Genomic DNA, 26,339 nt, shown 5'->3' with positions numbered 1-26,339 from the left:
AAAAGAAAGGAACTACAACCACAAGAACTTTAACAGACAATGCGATCAGCCAATTTCCGATTACAATGGCTTGCCAGGACAGGAGGGAGAGGGGAAAGGAGAAGGGTCAAGGTCACGAGGTGGAAGCAAGAGAAAATGGACCAAATGGGAAACGAGGAGGGTGAAGGAGGAAACGGAGGCATCAGGAAAAAAAGGGACTCACAGGAAAGGCAAACAGTCAGCCCTGTCTGCAACCCAACAACAGAGATACAAAATACTCTGGCATGTGACATGAAAGCGAAGGAAATCAGTATAAAACTGGGATCTCAGGGCGTCTGGGTGGCTCAGTGGGTTAAGCCTCTGCCTTTGGCTCATGATCCCAGCCAGGGTCCTGGGATTGAGTCCTGCATCGGGCTCTCTGCTCAGCGGGGAGCCTGCTTCCCTCTCACTCTCTGCCTGCCTCTCTGCCTACTTGTGATCTCTGTCTGTCAAATAAATTAATAAAATCTTAAAAAAAAAAACTCCTTAAAAAAATAAAAAGCTGTGGTCTCAGCCTTAGGAAAATCTCTCTCCCCCCACGCACATCTCGAAAAGCACAAGAATTCAAGTCTGATGAAAGAATGCACATTACTTAAATCGAAGCTCAGAAAGGACAGTTAGGGACTCACGGTCTGCATTAGTTCTCCTGGAGAGACAACCGGTCGCCTGTTACCACGAGCCCCAGGAAAGCAGCTGGACCATGCTGGGCAGTGCTTACGAGTCGGTGGTCTCCACCACACTGGTCTGAGTGAGGTTCTGTTACCTCTGCTTCCAGCTCCCAGGGAATCAAACGCTGGGAGCAAGCAAGCAGCAGAGCTGCCCGCTACGTGTGAAGTGAGGTTTATTCATCTCAAGTTGTGTGGGGTAGGAGCTAGATCTGAGCAGGAGCAGCCCGCTGGTTTCAAGCTTGCAGTTGCTGCACAGGTTACGGTAGAAAGCCAAAGAGCGTGCAAGGTTATTCCCCTGCAAAACATCCCAATCCTGATAAAACTGTCCTCGTTCTTCTCAAATCACACCACAACATGTGACAGGTGGACATGGTGTGCTGGTTTCAAAAGGAGTTAAGACAGAGCACTCTTTTGCTAACTGTTAATGTCGCGGGCCTGTGTGCGCACACACGCACGCGTGTATACACACATTTGCATGCATGCCTCTAGTCACTGCGAGTATTGTTTTCAAAGGTACCAAACATTTCCCTGATTTATTTTTTTAAGAGTTTATTTATTTGTTTGACACAGAGAGAGAGCGAGAGAGCACAAGGAGAGGGAACAGCAGGGGCAGAGGGAGAAGCAGGCTCCCCATTGAGCAGAGCCCAATGCCGGGCTCGATCCCGGGACAACGGGATCATGACCTGAGCTGAAGGCAGACGCTTAACCACCTGAACCACCCAGGCGCCCCTTCTCTGATCATTTAAAAGTGCATGACTCCGCACTCTCACATGCAGTGAATGTCTCTAATACAGCTAATTATCTGAACTTTCAAGTAAAAGTATATCTTCCAAACACAGAACTTAACTGAAGGCTGCTACACAATGACTTTAGAAGTCTTCTTCCTAATTCGGATTGCCATGTGAGAACATTTTTATCAGCCTCCCCCGTTGCCGAAGATTCCCTACTGAACCTAGCCAAGAGCTAGCCCAGAGCTCAGACAATGATGTTATTACAGGTAGAGACTCCATGTGAAAGTAGGTCTATCGTTCAGTGAACACAGATTTTTTCAATCTCACTGGAACACAAAAATTGCAACTTTTAGAACTGCTCTGACTCGGAATTCTGTTCATTTCAATTCTACACCAAGGCAGTGACTCACCACCCTTTGAGGTTGTGATGAAAACTGTAGCTAACACCCTGAAGGCAACTCCAAGGGGTGGGGTGGGGACAGGGCTCCAGGGACAAGAGCAGGAGTCCAGCCAGGACGTCAGAGCTGGGCTCGCTTTGAAGCAGCTCCCTTCCTTCCACGTAAGAGCCATCACCGGCTGCCATCCCCATACGAATGCCAGCCACTTCGGCAGCTTTCCTTTGATCCGAGATGATCATTTTGCCAATTACAAAGCAACTCATCCTCAGCCGTGCCCAGAACGGGAGAAGACAGCCGCTGGAGACCCTGAGAATCCTCCCCACCTCTGGACATGGGAGCATCATGCCAGAAAGAAAACAAAAAGCCAAACCCTGAGTTGGGTGCCTCCCTAGCTCTGTGGTGTGTACCGGTCTCCAAGGCTACGCCTGCCTCAGCAGTCTGGAGCGGAGGGAGGGGGCTTCATGCAGCAGGAAGAGTGCGGCATGTGTCCACGGTCCAGTCCCGAATCTCAAGCTGGGTAGCCAAATGACTTAACTGTTTGTAGCAAAATGGCCTTTAGACTTCTGGGCCTAACGGGAGAAGGCAGGAAGGGTCCAGGCGAGGGCTAGCCAGCCCATGACCTACGGGACAACTACAAAAGTGCCCGACGTTCTTATTACCACACACGCTCCTGGGCACCACCTCTGCTGCTGAGTCATACTCTCTTAAGGTGGAGTTGTGGGAATCTGCATTTTTAATAAGCTTCCCCCTTAAAATTCTTAAACATACCAACATCTGAAAAACAGATCCAAACCCAAATTAAACTCATGTGTGGGGGAGCGGGACAGGAGGCTGGGGGTGCAGAGGTGGAAGGGATGGAGACAGGAAGAGCAGGCTCCCCCGGACGGGCACCAGGGCAACCCCCTACCTGGCCTGAGTGCCAAGCAAACAGGACCCACCACTGATGAAGCGGGCAGGAGGGGGAAGAGCTACAAGTCCTGAGGTACACACCCCACCACTGAGTGACTGGTAGACGCCATCTTACTTTTCCTGGTGAGTCAGGGCTCCAATGAGATCTAATTGCTCTAGAAAAACAGGGATGTGGCATGACTGGCTTCTGAGTGCCGTGGAACAATTCATTCCTGTTATGCGTTTTAACGAGTTAAGATGAGCCCAGAAAAGTGCTCACCTCTCCTGCTGACATCCATGCTTCACAACAGAGGAGGGCGGCCTTCCAGGCAGAGGAGCCAGGAAGGGGGTCTACCGGATGTCTAGCTAGAGAAATGGGGTGAAATAGGGAGCAGCGGGAGAGGGGCCCAGAGACAGAGACCAGACCAGGCCACTGTGACCCATGGCCACACAGGCAAGTCCAGGCTTTGCCTTTTGAAGCGAGGCAGTGACACATCAGTTGTGCGGGCCACATAACTAGAGTGCTGATTCTCACAGGGGGTCCCCGACCAGGAGCATCAGCACCTCCTGGGAAAATGGGAGAAATGGAAAGTGTCAGGCTCCACTCCTACCAAATCAGAAACTGCATTTTAAAGAGCCCTCCAGGGGCACCTGGGTGGCTCAGTGGATTAAGCCTCTGCCTTCGGCTCAGGTCATGATCCCAGGGTCCTGGAATCGAGCCCCGCATCGGGCTCTCTGCTCAGCGGGGAGCCTGTTTCTCCTCTCTCTCTGCCTGCCTCTCTGCCTACTTGTGATCTCTGTCTGTCAAATAAATAAATAAAATCTTTAAAAAAAAATAAAAAAATAAAGAGCCCTCCAGGTGATTCAGACACTCACTGAAGTTTGAGAGCCTCTGCTCCAAAACACAGGGGAGAACCTAGGCAGAGGGGAGAGGAAAACCAGAGGTCAAAGGCAGAGAGCGATCTATCCAGAGGTGGCTGCAGAAGCTCTAAGAAGCACTAAGAACCGGAGGCAGTCACTACAGGCAGGAATGGGAAAAGCCATGTGAATGAATACTCAGAATAAAATGGCAGGACTTGGTGATCCAGAGGCTGGATGTGTAGACAGGAAGGTGGAGAGCCAGCCCAGGTCCAGGTTTCTGGCCTGGGCAACCAGCTGTAAATCAGGGGAAAGAAAAGAGATCTTTTATTATCATTGCACGGTCAAACGTGCCCATGTCTGCCTCAACCTTGAAACACTCAAGTCCATTTTTATAAGCCAGCATGGAGGCTTCCAGATTCAGGAAGATCGTATTTAAATGCTTTTATAAAATAGCACAGTTGTGAAATGCATCCATGTGCTTTCTTCAGATACACTTCTTCAACTATCTCCTTCAGTAATGCATCTTGGAAAGCTTCATAAACAAAAATCAATCCGGATTCAAAGTCTTGGAAGAAGAGAAGGGCTATAGAGAAATTACTTCGCACAATCCAAAGAACAGCCATTTGCAGAGAAAAGTATGAAACACCGCTTAATGCTCATCACAATTTTTAATAGAAAGGAAAACACAATACAGTGTCTAATACAAAACACATGTTAAAGGTTTCTCTGCCCAAGAACGATATTTACCTTAAGTCACTGGGCTTGAGATATTTATGAAAAAAAAAAAATTCCCTTCTTAATTAACTATACTCATAAAGGATGCTGTATCATTGAATGGTGGCAAATGTCTCAAAAATAATTTCCAGGTTTCTAAAATGTTTTCACACTTATTGTTAAATATGCATGCATCTAATGTTCTGAATAGTCTCTCTTAAAAAAGCAACAAGGCCCACTGTGAGGATGTGGACTCCAGAGAGCTGGGAAGCCATCCAAAGTCTCCATCTCCAGGCCCCATCCTTCCTGTGACCACTTAACACAGAGCAGCCGTCTGGCAGGCTGGTCAGGTCCTGTGGTCCTGAGTTGTACAGAGCCATGGACAGCCACTTTCATCCCCCCTCCCACTACCACTCTTTGAAATGGCATCTGACCAACAGTAGTGAGCCTGGAAAGGCAGAACTGGGGTCTGATCTGCCATGGGAGGGACGGGGTCATGTGCCCCTCCCTGATTCCATCAGAGCACCCTACAGACTCCTCGCCAGACTGTCCTGCATGCAACAACCAGCTTACAGACTTACTCCAGAGTTCTGTTACAGTCCCCCACCACAAAAAGTCTGGACCAGTGTCCTCACTTATAATCCTAACACTTAGGAGAGGTCAGCCATGTCTTAAGCACTTGACATTATTAGCTCAAAATCTTTATAAGAACTCTATGAGGTGAGCCATGCTATTACCAGCATCCTCCTCTTACAGATGCGGAAAATGAGGCACAGGCCATTTAAGTGAATCATCCAAGATCACACAAACTAGGACTGGGTAGAGCTGGGATTTGAACTGGTGGGTGCGGTGAGGTACTACCAGCTCCTGACCAGCTCCTGCCTCCATGAGCCCCAGTCCCTCCCCCGCTGCCCTTGCTGGCCTTGCCAGCCTCCAGTGAGATCTGTGAGATCAGAGATGGAAAGTTGGCCCATGGCGCTCAGGAGTGCACAATGCAGGTATACCGTTCAGACTTCAGTTCCCACATACACAACCCCCTGTGGGTCACACTGTCCGCATGGCATCATCCCCCTTGCCGACTTCCCCCTGCATTGCACTCCTGCCTTCAAGGCCCCCACCACTGTCCCCTTCCTAATGCAGACCACAGGTTCTGAGCAGAGGCCTGGAATGACACCTACCAAGCCATGAGTCTTGGCAACCTTCAGTAGAGAAGAGATCTTTGAAAGGTCCAGAGCTGGTCTCTGAAATTCGAAAGTAGGATAGAAATACCATAGTTTCTAACAACACTGCCTAAATTCTCACCTACTGGTTAATTTCCCGGGTGGGCTTCTCACCAGCTCTGGGGACCTCACTGGTCTCGCCTTTGGGATACAGCTGCCCAAACAAGTCCCAAAATTTCTGAAGGTCAGAGATTGAGACCAACAGCAAGGATTCTTAGCCCACAGCGTGAACTGAACTGGGAGTTTTAAAACACTTGCTGAAATCTATCCTGTCCCAGGCAGAGCATTTTCTTGAAACTGTCTTTCTATAAATGAAGAGACCTGGAGCACTCTAACAACTGTTCACCAGGAACCAGGAATCCAAGTCCTTGCCTGCAAACCCACATTCTTTCTTGGTAAACAATATGAAGGAAATCTATCACCCAGTAAGCAGAACAGCGAGAACCCACTGAGATCTGTTTTTCCACCGGCAAATGGAATGTTGGGGCAGAGTTTTGCTGTTTACTGGCGCTAGGACGAAATGCCCCCAGCATCTTCTCCTCACCTCACCAAGCCTGCCACTCTAAGACACAGGGCATTGTAGTTAGGCTCTGGAAAACACTCGTCCCACCATTTGGTGAGCATACCCTCATCTTTTAAGGAGGAATGTAGAGGGACAGTCAGTAGACTGCCTGAGAAGGAGTGGTGAAGGCAAGCTGGGCCATCCAGCCCAGAAAAGTGGAGGATCAGATAGGGTGACATAAGGGTCTGCAAATTTCTGCCAACATGGAAGAAAAGCAAACCCTGATCAAAATTGGTTGAGTCACAGAAATACTATACTTTAGAATCTCATCATTCCCCACTAATTGTCATATGTCCCCATTCACCCCAAACATGAACAAATGTGGTCAAGTTCATGTAAAACCAATACTACTCAGCTATTTCTCAGAACAGATTAGAGGAAGATTTGCAGAGTGCTGTCCTACATGTCAGCTGTTCATGACACTACAAAAAAGACAATCTTTTCCAGTTAGGTTCCCAAGGCAAAGAAAGGCTTCAGAGCTCTCGAAAGGGCTCCTGAAAAGCCAGGGAAGGTAGTGTGTCAAGGGGAGCAATCAGCTACAAGAGAACACGTTTGTCGCTGTGGCCAGGCAGCAAAGGGTGTGTTTCCAAAGTTACAGCACGTGGGCTGACACATGAAAATCAGTAGGTCAAAGAAATGAGTAGGGAGAGGGTGTTTGGGTTATGGACATTGGGGAAGGTATGTGCTATGGTGAGTGCTGTGAAGTGTGTAAACCTGGCGATTCACAGACCTGTATCCCTGGGGCTAATAATACATTATATATTAATTTTTAAAATTTTTTTTAAAAAAGAAATGACCTTCGATAAAAAAGCAGTATGTGCTCATAGGAGAGTGTCTGAAGATAAATTATAGCCTTTTCTCTTTCAGGGGAAGGTAGGATCCATGCTCCTTTGAGTTTTGTTAGCAGGAGGGAGGGAGGGAAAGAGGGAGGGATGGATGGGTAGATGGATAGATATGACAGATAAACAGCTATAAATGATAGATGGAGAAATGATATATAGGCAAAAACAGATGTAGATGATAGGCATACAGATGCATAGACAAATGGATGGATAGACAGAAATAGAGATGATAAAAATAGATAGACAAGGCAGACAGGTAGACAGGTAGAAATAGGTAGAGAGAGTTGATAAAGATGATAGAAATGTAGACAGTTGCTAGAAATATAAACATAAAATCAGAAAAACAAGCTAAAGAACCAACTGGAAGAAAATGAATCAAAACCATCTAACAATCTATATAATAGAACATTCCACAGCTGGTGGTTTCTTTTATTTAGTATTTATTTCCTCTCTAAGGGCTAAAACTGCGGGATGTTTTCGCATTGAAACTCACTCTACCCAAAAGTCAATCAGAAATGAGGAGGTAGCCACACCTGATGCAAATTCATCTTTCATGGAGGACACATGGAACTGCAGAGGTGCTACAAGAAAAAAGCAGTCTCTAGCAACAGAGGAACACGCTGTTATCCTGAAACAAGCATGAGATGGTAAGCTGTAACCTGCCCCGGGACCCACTGGTCTGCTATCGTACCGGGTCCAGTTCTGTATGGCGGCAGTACCAGTCAATTCTGAATTAAAATTATGAGTTCCCATCAGAGAGCATTTTCAGAGAAGACTTCATTTTAAAGAAGTTAAAAGTCCACTTGTTTTGGTACAAACCTTTCTCCGCCTCCTCTGAACGTTGTCGGTAATCTAGCCAAGGAAAGAGGAACTCCATATCATGAAAGACTGAGCCACAGCCTTAGTGATCAGCTAAGAAGCACCACTATTGGTCTGAATACTGAATGAATAATTTCTTATAATAAATTTAATAATTAACTTAATAAATTTTAATAAGTTTCTTAGCTACAAATTTCTATAAGGTGTAATCAGGTGACAAAAGCTTTTTTTTTTTTTAAGATTTTATTTATTTGAGAGAGAATGAGAGCGAGCATGAAAGGGCAAAGGTCAGAGGGAGAAGCAGACCCCCTGCTGAGCAGGAAGCCCGATGTGGGACTTGATCCTGGGACTCTAGGATCATGACCTGAGCTGAAGGCAGTCGCTTAACCTACTGAGCAACCCAGGCGCCCGCGACAAAAGCTTTTAAGGGGACCTGGTTGAAGAAAGAAGGGCAATTGTGAGAAGAGGTTGAAGGTTCAGGGCACAGGTGACAGGTTCATTCCACCCCCCAGACTTCCCTCTAGTCAACTGTAAACATTTGTTTAGAGACTTGAATTGTGAAGTAATGGAAGCAAAATACAAGGAAATACCCAAATTCGGTGACCATAAAATCTTCAAGAAAACGTATGACATTTCCAGCATTTTCCCTATTGTCCCAGTGGCTATCTTATTAGCAGATTCCATTTTAATGCTAATGAGAAAGAATTCATAGAATTCACTGATTGAGACAAATCGAGAGTTTAAAAAAAGAAAAGCTTTATTATGCCTTTAGACATGAGCTTCTTCACTGTCAAGCGAAATGTTCTGGAAACACAGAAGAGAAGAAGAGAAGTAGGGCTACCTCTGATAAAGGAGTCGGCCATCCAAACCTCAGCAGTTTGGGACTATCTGTCCCGGTTAGAAAAAAAATGGATTTGGGACAACGGAATTTCTTTTCTGAATATGAAGCAGACACTGGAGATCTGACATCTTTTCAACCACTACTTGGCCAACAGGTATGTCCTAAACCTTACCCACCACTTTTCCACCTGTCAAAACTGCCTCTAGCTTTAAGGCAGAGTTTCTCAACTCAGCACTCCTGACAACTGGAGCTGGAGGATTCTTTGTTGGGGGGACTGTCATGTGCACAGCAGGACACTTACGGGATTCCTGGTGTCCTGGATGCCAGCAGCACCTCCTGACTCCTTGTTCTGACAGCCAAACATGTCTCCGAACGTTTTCAATTATCCCCCTGGGAGACAAAATTGCCTCTAGTTGAGAATAACTGCTCTAAAGCATCCAGACCAACAATAAAATACCCCACAAGACCTTTTAGTTTCTCACGATTTGAGGCCACAGGCTACACTCTGAACCCCAGACAGCCATCTTGCAAATGTCCGCCAGGAGCACAGGGTGGATGGGGTAGGACCGATGATGGGTCAGGGCAGAGGCACCATTATTAGCAGGAAAGCAACTCCTTGCCACGTTCTGGCAGTGATGAGAACAGATAACAGCACCACCCCTGAGTCTGACAAGCGCGATCATAAAAGAACAAAAGGACAGGCATTGAATTCCTCTCTGTGCTGGCCATTGAAGGAAGGGCTGACTCTCAAACTTACACCTTAATATTAGCCTTCTGAAGAGCATTAAAACAGAGACGATTTTCAAAACAGAGCTTTTCCACAGGAACCAGACCATTTTCGCTCCACAATTCAATTCACCAATTTAAAAACCAGACCCACAGCTTCCGTGCTTGGGCCCTTTTTGAGCTGGAGCCATGAGGCCACGCGTATCCTCCCAGACCCTTCCACCGCTCCTTGATTTAACGGCAGCATATTTTAACTGGAAATGATTTGTGACAGCACATAAACAGCTCTGAATACAAACCATTGTCAAAGGAGGTATTAACAAATTTGCACTTCTCAGAGTTCCCACACAGGCAATTTTCTCATCATTCTGACAAGAGAAATGTTTAAGGAAAATGCAACAAACAGTTTTGAAATCTATGGGCAATGTTTTCCAAATAAGTGCATCAAACAGCTATTTCGTTTCAGCAATATGAATTTCCTTTCGCCCCACCAAGTGCACCTGCATCGTGAGATGCCCGGGCACCTGGGCTTTCCCCCTCCACTCACTCAACCCCCTACTTTTGACCCTCTCCTTAGAAAAGAGAAGGCTCTCTAAGGTATGCCCAGTACACATACCTACACATACCGGCTTCCCAGGGGTCTCATTTGCGAAGGTCCCTCTAAGAAAGCATCCCCAGGGTGCCAGATGGCTGGAGATGCTACTGGGGGTGTTCTGTAACTTGACCCAGTTCACACCAGCTCTGGACTGAAACCCAGCAGCCCTGATGAAATGCCTACCCTGAAGCCAGGCTTCAGAAACACCATTGTTCTCACTCAGTACTTCTCAAACTTTAAGGTGCATGAATCCCCTGGGGACCTCGTTAAAAGGCAGGTTGTGATCTGTGGGACAGAGGCAGGGCTGAAAGTCTGCATTTCTAACCAGCATCGCAGGGAGGTGACTCAGATAACAGAGTAAGGAAAGAGGCTCTAGCTTAAAAGATGAGTGAAGTCTACTCCCAACATGGATAGGACCCACTTCTGACACAGGAAGATGCTTTTAGAGGAAGCAGATTTCGTTTGTTTCCCAAAGTTCCCACCACCAGATTCATGGGTCTGAGTCCTGTCAACATACATAATCACTGTTCTAATTTTCGATAGAGTAACAGAGCATTACAACCTGCTGTGTACACACGGCACCCCTTCCCCCAGGGAATCAAGGTGCTTTAAATTGAATCTTTCTTGCAAAGAAATTCCATTTGATTTCTGGACAAGACGAAGACTCATAATGTCCTAAATAAGGGGTATGCCATTTTCTAAAAGGTTATTGTGCACAAAGGTTAGGCAGAAACAAGAAGACCACAAACCATAGTAATAAAAGTAGGCCAAATAACATCACTTATCATAAGAAAAATTGTCTCCTTGTAAAAAAAATAACAACCCGAACTGCTCCTTCCCTAATCTTCCCCAACCTGCTAAAATACAACTCCAGTGGCTCAGCCAAAAACTGATGCACGCTTGTCTTTCTTAGCCCTCACCAAATCCTCAAAATGCTGCCTCCCAAGTCCTGGCTCATTCTCTCCACCTAGGCCACCCTGACCTGGAAAACCATCATCTCCTGGGACTTGATACTGTACGGTCCTGTACGGTCCCCTGCTTCACTCCAGAGATCCCTTTGAACCTCAGACGAGACACTGCTCAGCTCCACACCTGGAATGGCACCTTTTCACCAGAGCCCTCCAGGACCACGAGCCCACATGCGCACCTGGCCTCCCTCCCCTCACTCTCCCTTCCCCTGCTCCTCTTCAGTCACATGACCTTGCTCAAGGCCTTTACACAGAGTTCTCTCTGCCTAGAAATCATCCTAAATATCCACATGGGCCACTCCCTTGGATCCCTGTTCAAATGTCACCTGAACAATAAAGTTCCCTGACCCCTAGCACACGGAATCCTACTTTTGTTAACAACGGAGCTTTTCAGAAACACAATATTGGATATGTCCTGTAAAGGCAAACACAGCATCTGGAGCTTCAGGCCCAGCTATCCCCTCTAGATCAGGTGAGCAGCCTTCAAGCATCCATGCCCTGTCTGCGCCCAGTCTTCCTTGGCCGTGCAAGGGGAGACCTTCCATACCCCTGCCCGGTCTCCACACTGTGACCAAGTGAACAGAGCTTGTCATCCTGCAGCTTTGAACACTCTGATGACTTCCCAAAGCCTTTAAGATCCCACTGCCTCCGAAGAGAAACCCTTAACCCTCCTGCAGGACCCCTAGCCCATGCTACTTTCCATTTCCAGCTGCTGAGTCTGTTCCCCTGCTCTCGTGTGAGTCCCTGTCCTGGGCTGGCTGTCCTTCACCGCCCAGCTCCCACCTCCAGAAATCCCCCAGCAACCCCAGGAACCACAGAACCTCTCTCATGTTCATGCTTGCCCTCGCTAGCTCTCGAAGAAGTCTATGTCTATTCGCAGGACTGCTTGATCCCTGCACTCTCCCCCTTTCCAGTCAGCTCTGTGAGGTCGGACTGAGCTCGCTGAGTCAGGGAGAGGGTTGTCAGGAACTCACGCAAAGGTCTCATGGTCAGTGACACCTGAGTGTAAAGGGCCAAGTGCTCTGTGCCCAATTGAGTCCGATTCTGTGTCCGAGTCTACAGAAAAGAAATAGGAATACAACACAGCCTGATCGTTAGGACTTGAATATCAAAAAGACGATTCTGAATTCCAGCTTTTCCTGTTTTCACTGAATGCATTCCTTCTTTCGTTGTGTCTCTGTCTCTCTCCCTCTCTTATGTGCAGATTTCATAAGGTAATGCACACTGTACCTCCCTTTACAAATTAACCCCCATTAGCACCATGTGCCACAATCAATCCCAAAAGGAATCTTGCCTGCTGGTATTAAATCAGTCATTAGAAAGACTTATTAGCTTAGCGTCATGCTAGTTTACCTGCAGGCTTAGAAATTTCATCAAACAGTGAAGGGAAAGAAGAAAAAAAAAGGGTTTTTAAAATATTACTCCTCCTCGATTCTTATTACATCTCTATAAAGACATGAAGCAAATGACATACTTCAGTAACAAGCCTAAGCCCTAGAACAGCAGCAGACAAAAACGTTGCGGGCTGTCCCCCACAACGACTACCTCCGGTCACCTGGAGGCCCTGGCCCCTGGTGCCTGCTCCCCACATCCTCCTCCGCAGCTGTGACACCCGACACTCCTCCCTCCACTTCCCCGCGCCCCCCCACCCCCGCCACTGCACCCCTCCTCCGCACCTCAGTGCCTCCAGACTGAAGGCATCCACCCCTTGGAGCTCCCCTGGGACACCCGACCTTAGATCCTGCCTCCAGAGCCCAGGCCAGGCAGAAACCACTCAGACTTGGGAGTGGGGGTGGGAGAGGCCGTGTGCCAAGAGCAGGCAGGCCTGGACCCTGGACCCTCTGGCTGCCCCTGCTTCCACACGAGCATGCGTTTGTCTCGTGCCATCTGTTCTCGGAGGCCTCGTGGTGCAGCCAGTGGTTTGGAAAACAAGCAAAGTGCCAGGATACAAAATAAACAGAAGAAAAACCCAACAAGACCACATGGGGACTACATGAGAACAGGGCCCAGCTTGCAATGTCCTTGTGCAGACACGACTGTGGACATGGAAGGAAGACGGCAAAGGAGGCTGCTTCTAAACACTTCGTGGGAGCCTTGCCTGTAATATCAGCCAATGGCACCCTAGCTTGTCATGGCAGCTTCTGCACATTCTTCAACAGCCTTTACGTACCACATATTCAGAAACCTGCCACACACGTCAGTGCTGAGATTCCATCCTGCTAAGTGTGGACGGACTAATAATTCACACAAGGATGCTATGTGATGCCACAGAGATACACTGTCCCAGTCGTATGTCACAGGTGCACACACACACACAAAAAAATGCATCAATATCTACCTGTAAGGAATTCCTAATTCTGAAGATGACTAAGGACAGAGGCTGGACCTTGTCCCCCACATGTCCAGCAGTCCCAGTGCCTAAGGCTGCACTGGGAACCCACCCACTTCCAATGGAATGACTACAGTGCCAAACCTGTCATCACTCTTGGGTTTCAATTCATTATAATAATATTAGCAATGACTACCGGAAGTACATCTCATACGCAGCAGAGGTCAGTCTACCTGGTCCAACACAGGGCTATGGCCTTCCCCTGGGTCCCCAAAACCCTGCTGTCCCGAGCAGAATGCACACAGTAAATGACTGCTGGAGGAATAAATGCCTATTTGCATTTGAGCTTCCGCAACGACATCCACTTTTCCCTGAAAACTTCATGTTCAGCAAGGAGGCTTGTTCTGATTCCAATACGAGAAGGTTTCCAATACGTCCTGTCGCTGGAAGACCCAAGTCCCCTTCGAATCATTTCTGCGCAACCACAAAAATAACATTCTTTTCAATTTGCGTCATTTTCAGAGTTGAGTTTTCATATAAGCCACAATATTTATTTTGAAGACCCATAAGAAAGGCATCCTAGCCTCCCCCACTGGGGCCACAGGTCAGGAATTCCACATTTGATTAAGCAATTGTTCCTCAAAATACCAGCTCCTTAAAATGTAAATAATCCCAAGGGGTCAATTCTGAAAACACTAACAGCTATTAACACCTTGGTGTGAAGTAGCTCAGTCATATATCTATTTATTGGTAGTCTGGTGGTCATTCATTCACTCAACAAACAATTACCTGATAACACCTAACCTAATGAGAGGTTAATGAGGTGACTGTGCCTGGCACCAGCTAATAACAGAGGGAAGGAATAAGAAAGAGAACCCGCCAGCAGAAAAGAGTCCATCTGCAGCAAGGGGTAACTCTTCCATACCCTGGAATGCAAGTGGTGATGTAAGGGGGGGAAGGTGGAATACGGAATTAAAGCCGTTGTCCTGTGAGATGCTGCCCTCTAGCCTGGCTCTCAGTCACATATCTCTAGGAAAATGGACCTTCTCTTGAGGTCATGCTGGGTTACCATAAGTAACAAACACAAACTTCAAGTGCCAAATAAAGGCTCCAGAGAGACATTTCCAACAAATCCTACTCCAAATTCCTTGCATGTAGAGCCTTCTTCTTGGAAACAGTGACAAAAAGCAGGAAAAAGATCAAACCAAGTCTTTATTTAAAGGTGCCAACAGGGCGCCTGGGTGGCTCAGCTGTTAAGCTTCTGCCTTCGGCTCAGGTCATGATCCCAGGGTCCCGGAACTGAGTCCTACATCGGGGCTCCCTGCTCAGCGGGGAGTCTGCTTCTCCCTCTGCCCCTCCCCCCTCCCATGCACGTGCTCTCTCTCCCTCATTCTCTCTCTCAAATAAATAAATGAAATCTTTACAAAATAAATAAATAAAGGTGCCTGTATCAGCAACTCTCGAGCATTGGGAAGAGACCGGATGATAACATGCAAGCGTGCCAGGTGATATCCCGCAGGTGCCGGTACACGTGTGGGAAAGGCACTGCGGAGGGAGGGTCACAATGACCCATTTAAGGCCAGCTTACCCAACAGGAAGCGAGATTTGGTGGGACAGTGTGGTTAGCCATATGCTGACCATAGTTCGGAATGGGTAGTGACCTACGCAGACTCGCTCTCTTGTTCCCTACTTCTAGAGAGTTGGAAATGTTACCAAAATAAAACGTTAAAAATAAAATTGTTTGAAGAATAAAAAAGGGCAGTGGCTAAATGTAATGTGGCATACTGGATGGAATCCAAGAACAGAAAAAAGGACTTCAGTAGAAAAGCTAGTAAAACCCAGATCAAGTCTGTGGTATTAGTTAGACATTCTGTACCAACGTTAACTTGATACGTGATCAAGTTATCACAATGTTGGGGCCCCTGCGTGGTTCAGTGGGTTAAGCCTCTGCCTTCGGCTCAGGTCATGATCTCAGGGTCCTGGGATGGAGCCTGAGCCTCAGGCTCACTGCTCGGCGGGGAGCCTGCTTCGCCCACTCTCTCTGCCTTCTTGTGATCTCTGTCTGTCAAATAAATAAATAAAATCTTAAAAAAAAAAAAAAGTGATCACAATGTTAATGTGGTAAGTATGCAGTGGTTAGGCAAACTGGAAATATCAGGGGACGCTGGGTGAAGGGTGCTAAGACCTCTCTGTGGCTACTTTGCAACTCTTCCATAAACCTACAGTTATTCCAAAGTCATTGATAGGAAGTTAGAAAGAAAAAAAAAAAAAAAAAGGCAGTGGCTTAGTGATAGAAAGGGAAGGGATATGGATTTTAAAATCCTGCAACTATGCTGAAAGTTGTAACCCTTAAGACCTACTACCTCCTGGCATCTAAAAGCTGGTCAGATTGGAATTTAAAAGCTGGTCAGATTGGACTGCCTGGTGAGAAGGGATGTGTTCTGAATGATGATGCTTAAAGGTCTTGAGTTTACCCTGGTCTTTTTTGCTCTTAGCATGCCATTACTGTGTCAGTGTGCAATGAATATACACTTGCTGCTAGGAAATTTTTTTTAAGTGCTTATAGATTAAAGAAAGGCATCAGAGACTTTCAGGAACAAAACTAACCTAACTTTCAAAAATACTGAATTAGGGCACTTGGGTGGCTCAGTTGGGCAAGTGACTGCCTTCGGCTCAGGCCATGATTCCAGGGTCCTGGGATCAAGTCCCACATTGGACTTCCCCTACTCTGCAGGGAGCCTGCTTCTCCCTCTCTCTCTGCCTGCCACTCCTCCTGCTTGTGTGCACGCTCTCTCTCTCTCTCTCTCTCTCTGTCAAATAAATAAATAAAATCTTTAAAAAAAAAAAGAATATTTCAAAATCCTGAGTTATAGATCTTTTTTTTAAATAATCTGTAATTTTTTTTAAAGATTTTATTTATTTATTTGAGAGAGAGAGAGAGATCACAAGTAGGCAGAGAGGCAGGCAGAGAGAGGGGGGAACAGACTCCCCGCTGAGCAGAGAGCCCCATGTGGGGCTTGATCCCAGGACCCTGAGATCATGACCCAAGCTGAAGGCAGAGGCTTAACCCACTGAGCCACCCAGGCGCCCCCTGAGTTATAGATCTTGTGACCAACTTGCAAGTCTACTAACCCTGCGATCACTAAACGCACATGTTTTCATATCTCAGTGTGACTACCAGAATATCAGAACTGCAGAGCACCAGGTCCTCCAGATAAACCCGTTCAATGTTGCAGAGGGAGAAGACAGCTTCTGACACAGCTCACTCCACGGTTCACCTCTGGAGACCAGTTCTCCAAAGACAGACAAACACGGCGAACACTATCACCATGGATCATGAAGAACACCATGTACTCTAATACCTACTCCATCCAATAAATTGTGGTCCAGTCATCCAGAATGGGCTGTGGCATCTGCATCTAACAGGAGGGAAGGGGCCACAGAAAGGGAAGCGATCTGCACACCCTCGGTGCGTGAACATGCATCAGTATTTTTTTTTAAAGATTTTATTTATTATTTGACAGAGAGAGATCACAAGCAGGCAGAGAGGCAGACAGAGAGAGAGGAGGAAGCAGGCTCCCTGCTGAGCAGAGAGCCCGATATGGGGCTCGATCCCAGGACCCCGGGATCATGACCTGAGCCAAAGGCTGAGACTTTAACCCACTGAGCCACCCAGGCACCCCGAACATGCATCAGTATTAAATTTCTCTCCCTCTCTCCCAATCACCAGTGAAACATTTTACAGAAAGTGACCACAGATTTCTGTGAATGATTTAGACAAGTGGCATGGGAGAACTCCACACGTGTCCCCAAACTCAAGGCCGCAGAAACATGGCAAATGCACAGTGCCGGGTGCCAGACAGCTGAGGTGCTCAGGACCAGGAGCCACAGGCCCAGGCTGATTTCTATCCGGGCAAAGCAGACGGAACTTGATGGCAGACCACTTGGACCCCTTGGGCTGCAGCAACAGCATCCCCTGCAACTAGCTCTTTTGTGAATGCTTTACGGTGATTTTAGACGATATGGGTTATCTGAATTTATCATTGTTCATGCACTTTAATTAGCCTCTAAAAATACAGGGACCCAACCTTCATGCCAATCTTGGTTCACACATTGAATCCATTTTTAACAATGCATTTTTAATGTGCTCTTGAGCATCTACTTATACATCTGTCAGTGCCCGCCTTGTAATTCCAGGCAGAGACCCACTCTGCAGAAATGAGTAATGACAGCAACAGCGTACCGAGCCCCGGGTCCCACAGCATGCAGGACACGCCTCCTCACTCTGCACGCCTGTTCCCTGAGTCCTCCCACTGGGCTGCAGGCAAGTCAATGCAGAAGCCGAGGAGAAGAGCGGGAACGGGCAGGCCCATGCTCACATCTGGGAGCCAGGAGCTGCAGTCTGTGCCGGTGACCTGGGAATCAGTATCACTTCTCTTGCTCCTCGCGAAGCGGAAAGGATCCTGCTTCTTGCTCTCATCCTGTATGGAGAAACTCTGCCGTCCACAGTCCTTAGCAACAAGTGAGAGAGCCGGGGTCCAAGAAGGGTTTAAGGGACACAGCCAATGACTTCCAGCCCGGGATGACTTGGGCGTGTCACTCAACCTCTCGGAGTCTCAGTTTTCACATTTGCGAAGCAAGGATGACAACAATATCTAGATAGTATGCATTTGGCAAAGTCTTGCATGAATATTAGTTAGAAGTAGTAGCATTTCCTGTTAGAATAAACTCAGCAAGAACTTCAGGCAGCTCCCAGTGCATGAATAAAAAAACACTTTTTGCACAGCAAAGGAAACAGTCAACAAAACCAAGACAACCGACAGAATAGGAGAAGATATTTGCAAATGACATGTCAGATAAAGGGCTAGTATCCAAAATCCATAAAGAGCTTATCAAACTCAACACCCAAAGAAAAAATAATCCAATCAAGAAATGGGCAGAAGACACGAACAGACATTTCTGCAAAGAAGACATCCAAATGGCCAACAGACACATGAAAAAGTGCTCAACATCACACTCAGCAGCAGGGAAATACAAATCAAAACCACAGTGAGATACCACCTCACACCAGTCAGAATGGCTAAAATTAACAAGTCAGGAAACAACAGATGTTGGCAAGGATGCGGAGAAAGGGGAACCTTCTTACTTTGTTGGCGGGAATGCAAGCTAGGGCAGCCACTCTGTAAAACAGTATGGAGGTTCCTCAAAAAGTTGAAGATAAAGCTACCCTGTGACCCAAAAATCACACTACTGGGTATTTACCTTAAAGATACAGATGTAGTGATCCGAAGGGGCACGTGCACCCAAAAGTTTATAGCAGCAATGTCCACCATAGCCAAACTATGGAAAGAACCTAGATGTCCATCAACAGCTGAATGGATAAAGAAGATGTGAGATATATATATATATATATATACACACACACACACACACACACATACATACATATACACACACACACAATGGAATACTATGCAGCCATCAAAAGAAATGAAATCTTGCCATTTGCAACTACATGGACGGAACTAGAGGGTATTATGCTGAGGGAAATAAGCCAATCAGAGAAAGATAATTATCATATGATCTCTCTGATCATATGAATTTGAGAGGCAGGGCAGAGGTTCATGGGGGGAAGGGAGTGAAAAAACGAAACAAGATGGGATCAGGAGGGAGACAAATCATATGAGACTCTTAATCTCAGGAAACAAACTAAGGGTTGCTAGAGGGGAGTGGGGTGGGAGGGATGGGGTGGATGGGTTATGGACATTGGGGAGGATACGTACTATGATGAGTGCTGTGAATTGTGTAAGACTGATGATTCACAGACCTGTACCCCTAACACAAATAATACATTTTATGTTAATTAAAGAAAAAAAAAGGGGGTGCCTGGGTGGCTTAGTCGTTAAGCATCTGCCTTCCGATCAGGTCATGATCCCAGGGTCCTGGGATCGAGCCCCACATTGGTCTCCCGGCTCAGCGGGAAGCCTGCTTCTCCCTCTCCCACTCCTGCTTGTGTTCCCTCTCTTGCTATCTCTCTCTCTCTGTGACAAATAAATAAAATCTTTAAAAAAAAAAAAAAAAAAAAACCTCTCCCCTCACCTGCCTCTCTCACCTTGAATCTCCCCCCATTATCCCTGGTACTCCTCAGTGAGAGCTCACCTATGGTGGGGCCAGGGTGGAATTAAGCATGTCTCCCAGGGGGTGAGGCTATAGCATAGTCAGCGCTCCACAAGGTCCAGAACCCACCAGGTGACACACATAGTCCCTCAAAGTCAGGGTTATTCCTGTGTATACACTTCATACAAACTACTCCCCTGAAAAGCATTTCTTGACATTTTCCCCTTATGGCACTGACAATATGGCATATCTCCACTTTTGGGAACCCATCCATCACCTCCACCAAAATGAGACAGATGACAATGCTCTCCAAGAATCTCATGTGCATAAAAAAGCAGTGAGCCCCCCTCCAAAATCAGAGGTCCATGGGACACAGATAATTCATGGGCTTTTGCTCTGAAAAAATTGCTAATGAGACATAGTGATACGCACTTTCTAAATATTTATTAAATCTTACTTTTTTTTTTTTTTTTTTAAGAGAGGGAGAGGGGGCAGGGAAGGGCTGAGGGAGAGGGAGAGAGAGAATCTTAAGCAGGCTCCATGCCCAGCACAGAGCCCGATGTGGGGCTCGAGCTCACAACTTTTGGATGGCAACACTTGCAGGGTAGATGTAAGTGATCCTATCAACCACAATATATTCCACGTGGATAAATAATATTTCAAGATTTCAAAGGTTAATCAGTTAACTATAATAACAAAAAGAGAGGCATAGGTAGGTAACAGAGAAAACTAGAGTTCTTCACTGTAATATTAATTTATTTATGCTTTGCAATTTAGTTTACTAAATGCTAGGCAGGTGGAGTTGGGCAGATGGATGGATGGATGGATGGATGGATGGATGGATGGATGCAGATGTGAAGTTTCGAGTGCTATCCCCATACTTTGCCTCAGGTTTCCTCCTCACAGTTTGAGAGGTGTGATTATGCCCATTCTACAGAAGTTCATAGCGTGCCCAACAGTTAAGAGCCGGGAAGTGGCGGAGGCCAACTCCAGCAGGGAGAACCAGGGCTGGCCCAGTGCAAGGTGGCACTCAAAGAAAACATGGCCCAGTTGCAAATTAAGATCAGCTGGAATCAGACACAAAGACTCTAAGTGCTTCCATCATAAAAGACAGCTCAGAAACACTCCAATAGGGGATACAGAACAGAGGGAGGTGGGAACAAAGGCACAAGGGCAAGACCAGTGCCCTGGGAGGGCTGCGCCTCTGTAGACAAGCTGGACTAGAGGCTCAAGGAGCAGTCAGCGCCCCTGCTCCTGATAAATAAGATGACAGCACCAATTTGGACCTAAGGGGGGACTCTAATTGTTTAACAGCTGAAATTAAGTTGCGCCAAATGGGGTCAGAGCTGAATGCAAAGCCACGCAAAACTGTTAGATGATATTAAAATAAACTACTTGGAAGTCACTTTTATTAGAGTTAATAAAACAATACACCTTTTTTACATTTAGTTCTTCTTTCTTATTCTATGTACTTCAGAAACTGCATACTATTCCAAAATGGCCATATTTCAAAAGGTAAAATATTATCAGTCTCTGTATTATTGTTCTGAAAAATCCATTTCCTAATGAAAATCATTAGTCAGTGCTCGAAGGTAGTTCTTCTGTATCCGACTTGAGTCTATAAAGCTCTTGCCTGCCCTCCCGTAATTAGATGTCACTAATCACCCAAACACAGCTCCAGGCCTGAAACCAAAACACCAATAGGAATTAAACAGCCTATTTTGAGAGCACGTCCTAAAAACCTTAACCCCTTATCTGTAAAAGAAATGTGAACTGGTATGGAGGTCGCCTGATATTTCCTTTTTTTTTTGGTAAAACCTGAAATACCGGAATCCCCAACAAAATTGTTCTGATGGGCTTCCCTGGACACGTGTAAAGAAAGGATTCTAGAAATCGACATGTCTGAAGCACTCCTCTGGTTTAATAAAACTCCTGAAACACGTATTTTCCTTTTCCTAAAAACCTCAATCTTGTATTATTATTTTAACACTATAGATTTTTTTTTGAAGATTTTATTTATTTATTTGGAAGAGAGAGACACAGCGAGAGAGGGAACACAGGTAGGGGGAGTGGGAGAGGGAGAAGCAGGTTCCCAGCTGAGCAGGGAGCCCGATGCAGGGCTCAATCCCAGGACCCTGGGATCATGACCTGAGCTGATGGCAGACACTTAACAACTGAGCCACCCAAGCACCCCAACACTATAGTTATTTTTTAAGCTGTCTTTAAATCACTTCTGGAAGGAAGCTGGGCATGCATAAAGAAATAAATAAGAAACAACCGTATCCAAGCTCTCCTATGGGATCTTTGCTCTGATGGAGACATAGGTCTGAGCTATTCTCAAGTGAAACTAGACTCTGGGGTCTGATCTGAGCCTTATTCCCACAGCACAGGGTGACCAGCACAGGCAACAGAAACCATTCCAAATAGCTCAACAGAGTCGTCCTGTCTCATGCAGAAGGTGTGGAGGTAGTGGTCAACCACTTCTCCAGAAAGCCAGCCTACTCTGTGGTACACAAGAGCCTCTCAGTCATGAACCCTTTTCATTCTTGGCCTCTACCAGGAGTGATTATGACATAGATGTGCTTGGATGTGCTTAGTAGTGTCCCTTGAAACCAACATCCAAAAGGCTCCATCATGAGATGAACCTGGCTGGTGGCGGGGTGGGGCGGGGCGTGACAGAGAGTCACCCTTACAACAGCCAGCTGGTCAGTGAGGGGTGAGAAGTGGTGAGGCTAGCTAACCATCAGGGCCCACAAACAGCAGCCTTTCGGCGAGAAAGCCTTGGGCCTGAATTCATCTGCTGCTCCCTCTTCAATGTTTGTCCCTGAGACACACCCATGGTCCAACCATGCTCAAATCAGTACAGCCAAGGCTTTGCACACTCTCTCTAGCTGGGATCTCTGCCCCATCTCAACTCTCAGAGCACCAAAGCTTTTCTTTTAAGAGCAATGATGCACGTTAGAACTGATGAAGACCACGTGGGCGGTCCCTGCGAAGAGTGTCCTGGCCGAACTCGTGAATCCACAACGATGGGAAATCACACAAGAAGCACTATGTCCGGTGTAGAACTTCACATGTCTTTGGGTCCTCTCAAACTAGCACCGTGTCATACAAGGTGCCCAACAGGACACAAAATAGAGGAGTAGGGGACCAAGCCTGCATAAAACAAGGCCAATTGTCTCTCAGCCAAAAAGCAGGAGACTAGGCCACAATCTGCCACCATCCCCCAAAGCCACCGTGTCATTGTCCATTCCCCAGTTGATCACTGAAGACCTACATGCACCAGGCTCTATGCTGGGCCTTGGAATTAAAAAGTGCACAGTACAGACAGTTTGTGGGCTGTAGGTGTGAGCCCAGTCCAATAGGAAATGAGGGTGTGAACACACACACAAACACACGACGCCTATACACACATGCACATGCTATGACCAAACTCTGAGGAAGCACAGGGGAGTGAGGGGACCTGCCAACCCAGGGTGCGAACATGGCCTTGGGAAGTCTCAGGGAAAGGGGGAAGGTGAAGCAGCATCTCCCAATCGGGAGAAAACAGAGGAAGGACAAGAGGGTAGGGAGTGAGAGCCTGGCGGAGGGCAGGGGCACTAAGCCTGCAGCTCAGAGCCCCTGCCCATCAGGAGATGGACTTTCAGCACACTAGACCACGTGAGCCTTTTGTAAATGAGCTGGCAACTCTTTCCAGAACACCCTGATCACACGCATGTGACCCATCACCGTCACTGAAATGGACCCGTGTTGGGTATTTTAAAACACTGTCCTCTATAACTATGCAATGAGTGTCCATGTGCAAGGCTGTCTGAAACAGGGCAAGGCCAAGGAAATATTGATATACTTATGAATTCCCTTCCTTGGCCAAACAGGAGCAGCCCCCCCGCCCCCGACCAACCTACACCCGACACTGACGTGGAGAGGGGCTAGCAGTGCCAGCCGCTGGGAACATGAACACTGCAGCTCCAGGACAGGTCAAGGCCGGCCCTGGGAGGAAAAGGCTACAGCCGCTGGCTTTTCTAGCAAGGAAGCTTGTGCAGCCGCGTGGCAGGGTGCACTGCAGAGGGCGTCTGGAGGCCTGCCAGCTACAGACCACGCGGGCTGTGCTCCTTCCAGGGCCACCAAGGAGAGCGAGGGGGCTGAGTCTCCTCCCCACTTCACGCTGCTCCAGTCCCAGGCTTTAAAGGGTGAAAAATGTGGTGTGAAAAGACAGCACCGTCTTTCTGAGACTATTTAAAGTCCTCTGGCCGGACGGCTGGCCGTAGCCCCCTTTGGATAAACCGCTACTTTCATTTGCTCTAAGACTGTACAATCATTAATACCTGTAATTCATCCTAACTAATCAAAATTCATACTAGTTAATTCACCAGCTAATTAGAATTTAAAAGGGCGCTACTGCCATTCAGGCCAGCTCATTTAGGAGCTATTGAAATCCTTATACAAGACGTAGGTGAAAAGGGAGAACAGAGTCTGTTTAAACTTCTAAGTGGTCCCTTCAATACCCTTTGTTCCCTCAAATCCCTCAGCTCAGGAGGCTAATCTCATTGGATTAGCTGCATTAACATTTCCAGGACCCTCTCCCCTTCCACCAGGCACCCCCACGGGCAAGCTGGGTCTGAGGACACAAATGCCCTATCCAACCACAGTTAGGAGCAAGCAGCAATCAGCAATCGTCTAAACTCTGTGCAGAAACCGCCACATGAGCTCTGCTGGGGCAGGGGCTGGGGCCAGTGGGTCGTGGGCAAGCCTGGCCTTCGCCACGCCGTCTGACAGCCAGACTGAATCCAGCTCTATAAACATGTCTTTCCACACTCCAAACACAGGCAGCCACCAGTCCCAGCCGTGTGCTGGCCCCACCCCAGGCATGGCCTCATTTAGTATCTCCAGAATCCTAAAAAGTAACACACCTTCAGTATGCATTTCAGCAGAGACTGGAACCCAGGTTAGTGGGACTCCACAGCCCACATCCCCTTCCCTGCACCAGGCCAGCTCTTGGTTTGCTGTATGTAGAATGCCCTAATTGGCACATCTCTCTTGCTCACCCTTTTCTCCTAACTAACCAGGGACCCTCCAGGCTTAGCACAGAAACTCAGCATGCAAGGTAAGATACAGAAGTCTTCCTTTGGTGTGAAAATGAACAACCCAAATAAAGGCTTGAGTGCCATCCAGAAGGGCTTTGAGGGCATTTAGAAACAACAAAAGATTGCACAGCACTGGAAATGCCAATATCCTTCCAGGTGAGCCGAGGAACTCCAACAGGAGCTAACACCTAAAGGGCACAAACCAGACAGCAGTGCGCTTGGAGAGCAAAGACGAAGACATTTTACCGTGAATCACGGCCAGTCCTTAGGAGTCTGTCTCCAGTTCCTATCTTCGAACTAACAAAGAGAATTCCTAGATCTCTTTTGGAGCTTGGAGGGCAAAGTGTCGGGATACCCTACAACTCAAGAAAGGCAGATATACTGGGTGTTGTTATTAAGTTTCTGGGTCCCAGTAGCTGCTGGGGTTTTCAGCAGAGTTTCAGAGCACGTGCTTAATGGGAAAGGGCAGAATGGGAACAGCTCCTCACCATTGCCCATGTCGTCTATAATCAGGCCAAGAGCTATGACTCCCATACTTGCAAGCCAGGAGGGGCCCAGGGAGCCACCAGTCTCCACACCAGGTGCTCATTTGGAGACAAGATCTTAACAGCGTGTATGATCAGAGCACTACCCAAGCCCACAAATGAATTAAATGAACAAAATAAAATAATGCACAAGAAGTGCTAGACAGCAATGCTGACGTGAAGGGAGTTCTCAGTGGGGGAACTGAGCCCAGAGGTCTAGAGTGTCCATGGTGCCTGTCCCAGGGCAGTCAAGCAATCCCACCCACTGAAGGACGAGATACTGAGTTGCTTGGGGATAATGCTGCATGGGGACAGAACTGGGAATAAGAATCTATATTTCCTGAATGTCCTCCAACTGCTTTTTCCATTAAGTAGAACCACCCCAGTTCCAACTGATCCCGGGGCTGAGTGAAGTTATCACCCTTGTCACCAAGGCAAGAATGAAACAGCATTCTTCTACAGCAGTCGTCTACCAGTCCATCATCATGAGCACCTAAGCTAGAAGTTATAGATACTAAGAGGCCATCCATGATGATATCATAGAACTACGTCCTATCAGATCATCAGAGGAAGTGGGCCAGACACAGCAGGACAAACAGCGACCCCGCAAGTGGTCAAGACATGGGGGCAACGCACCATTCAAGAACTCAGTTCTCTGCTTTTCAAAGCAGACACCTGAACCATCTTACCGGATGGTCACAATAACCTTTTGAGAAGGCAAGCATCGCCACCCGCCCCATTTTCCAGATAAGGGAACCAGAACTAGACTAAGAGCACACCCCCAAAAGGAGACCAAAAGCTGTAACAACATGGGGTTCCCCAGACATCTAGCTCAGGGCCCCCACCGGACCTCTGAGAATATCACCAATTACAACCAGCTGGCCATCAGCCATCCCCAAGCCAGCCTCTCCACCACTTACATTAGCCCCGTGAGGCCCCCAAGGATAACGGAAGACCAACAAAGAGAAGCCTACTGATTTTCTTGAGCACTTTGTTTCATTCTCCATGGAATGTACAACTGAACTCGATCTGCATGCTTCACGTCCCCACCACGCCCCCTGTGCAGAATGTCAAAACCTCATCTCTGATTGAGATGGGACCCCCATGGGTTCTAAACAAGTGCAGGAAGGGAAGGAGGCCATGGCTTTGAGGGGGCAGCCAAGGGAAACGAAAATAGTGCCTCTCAAAGAGATGTCAGTGCTTCCACAAAAGAAAATGAATCCCCACGTGATCAAGGTACAACACTGTGCACCGTGTTCAGGAAGCAACCCAGCTCCACCAGCAAAGACGGAACCCCTTCCGACTGTAAGCCATGCACCCGTCTCAGAGGCAACGACAGGCACAGAGGTCAGAGGCTGTAGAAAGCAGTTTGGCATCGTGTCCTGCCATTCGATCAGAGCTAAATGGTGATTTAGGGGGAAAAAAGATGGAATC

At 47.3% G+C, this 26,339-nt stretch overlaps 1 protein-coding gene across 3 annotated transcripts in view; it reads right to left on the bottom strand.

Moving 5' to 3' along the window:
* LDLRAD4 (low density lipoprotein receptor class A domain containing 4) overlaps positions 1 to 26,339 on the bottom strand; it is a 422,342-nt gene that overhangs the window by 377,828 nt on the left and 18,175 nt on the right. The window contains exon 1 of one of the 3 annotated variants that reach the window (XM_080821464.1): positions 12,528 to 12,589. The exons of the other annotated variants lie outside the window; for them this stretch is intronic. The gene's annotated coding sequence lies outside the window, so the exon portion shown is untranslated. Of the gene's footprint in view, positions 1 to 12,527; positions 12,590 to 26,339 lie in introns of those variants that run through there. 3 annotated transcript variants of the gene reach the window in all.

This window comes from Martes martes (genome assembly GCF_963455335.1).
Source record: "Martes martes genome assembly, chromosome: 13".
NCBI lineage: Eukaryota > Metazoa > Chordata > Mammalia > Carnivora > Mustelidae > Martes > Martes martes.
The sequence above is the reverse complement of the archived record's forward strand: the minus strand, read 5'-3'. Positions and strand labels throughout refer to the sequence as shown.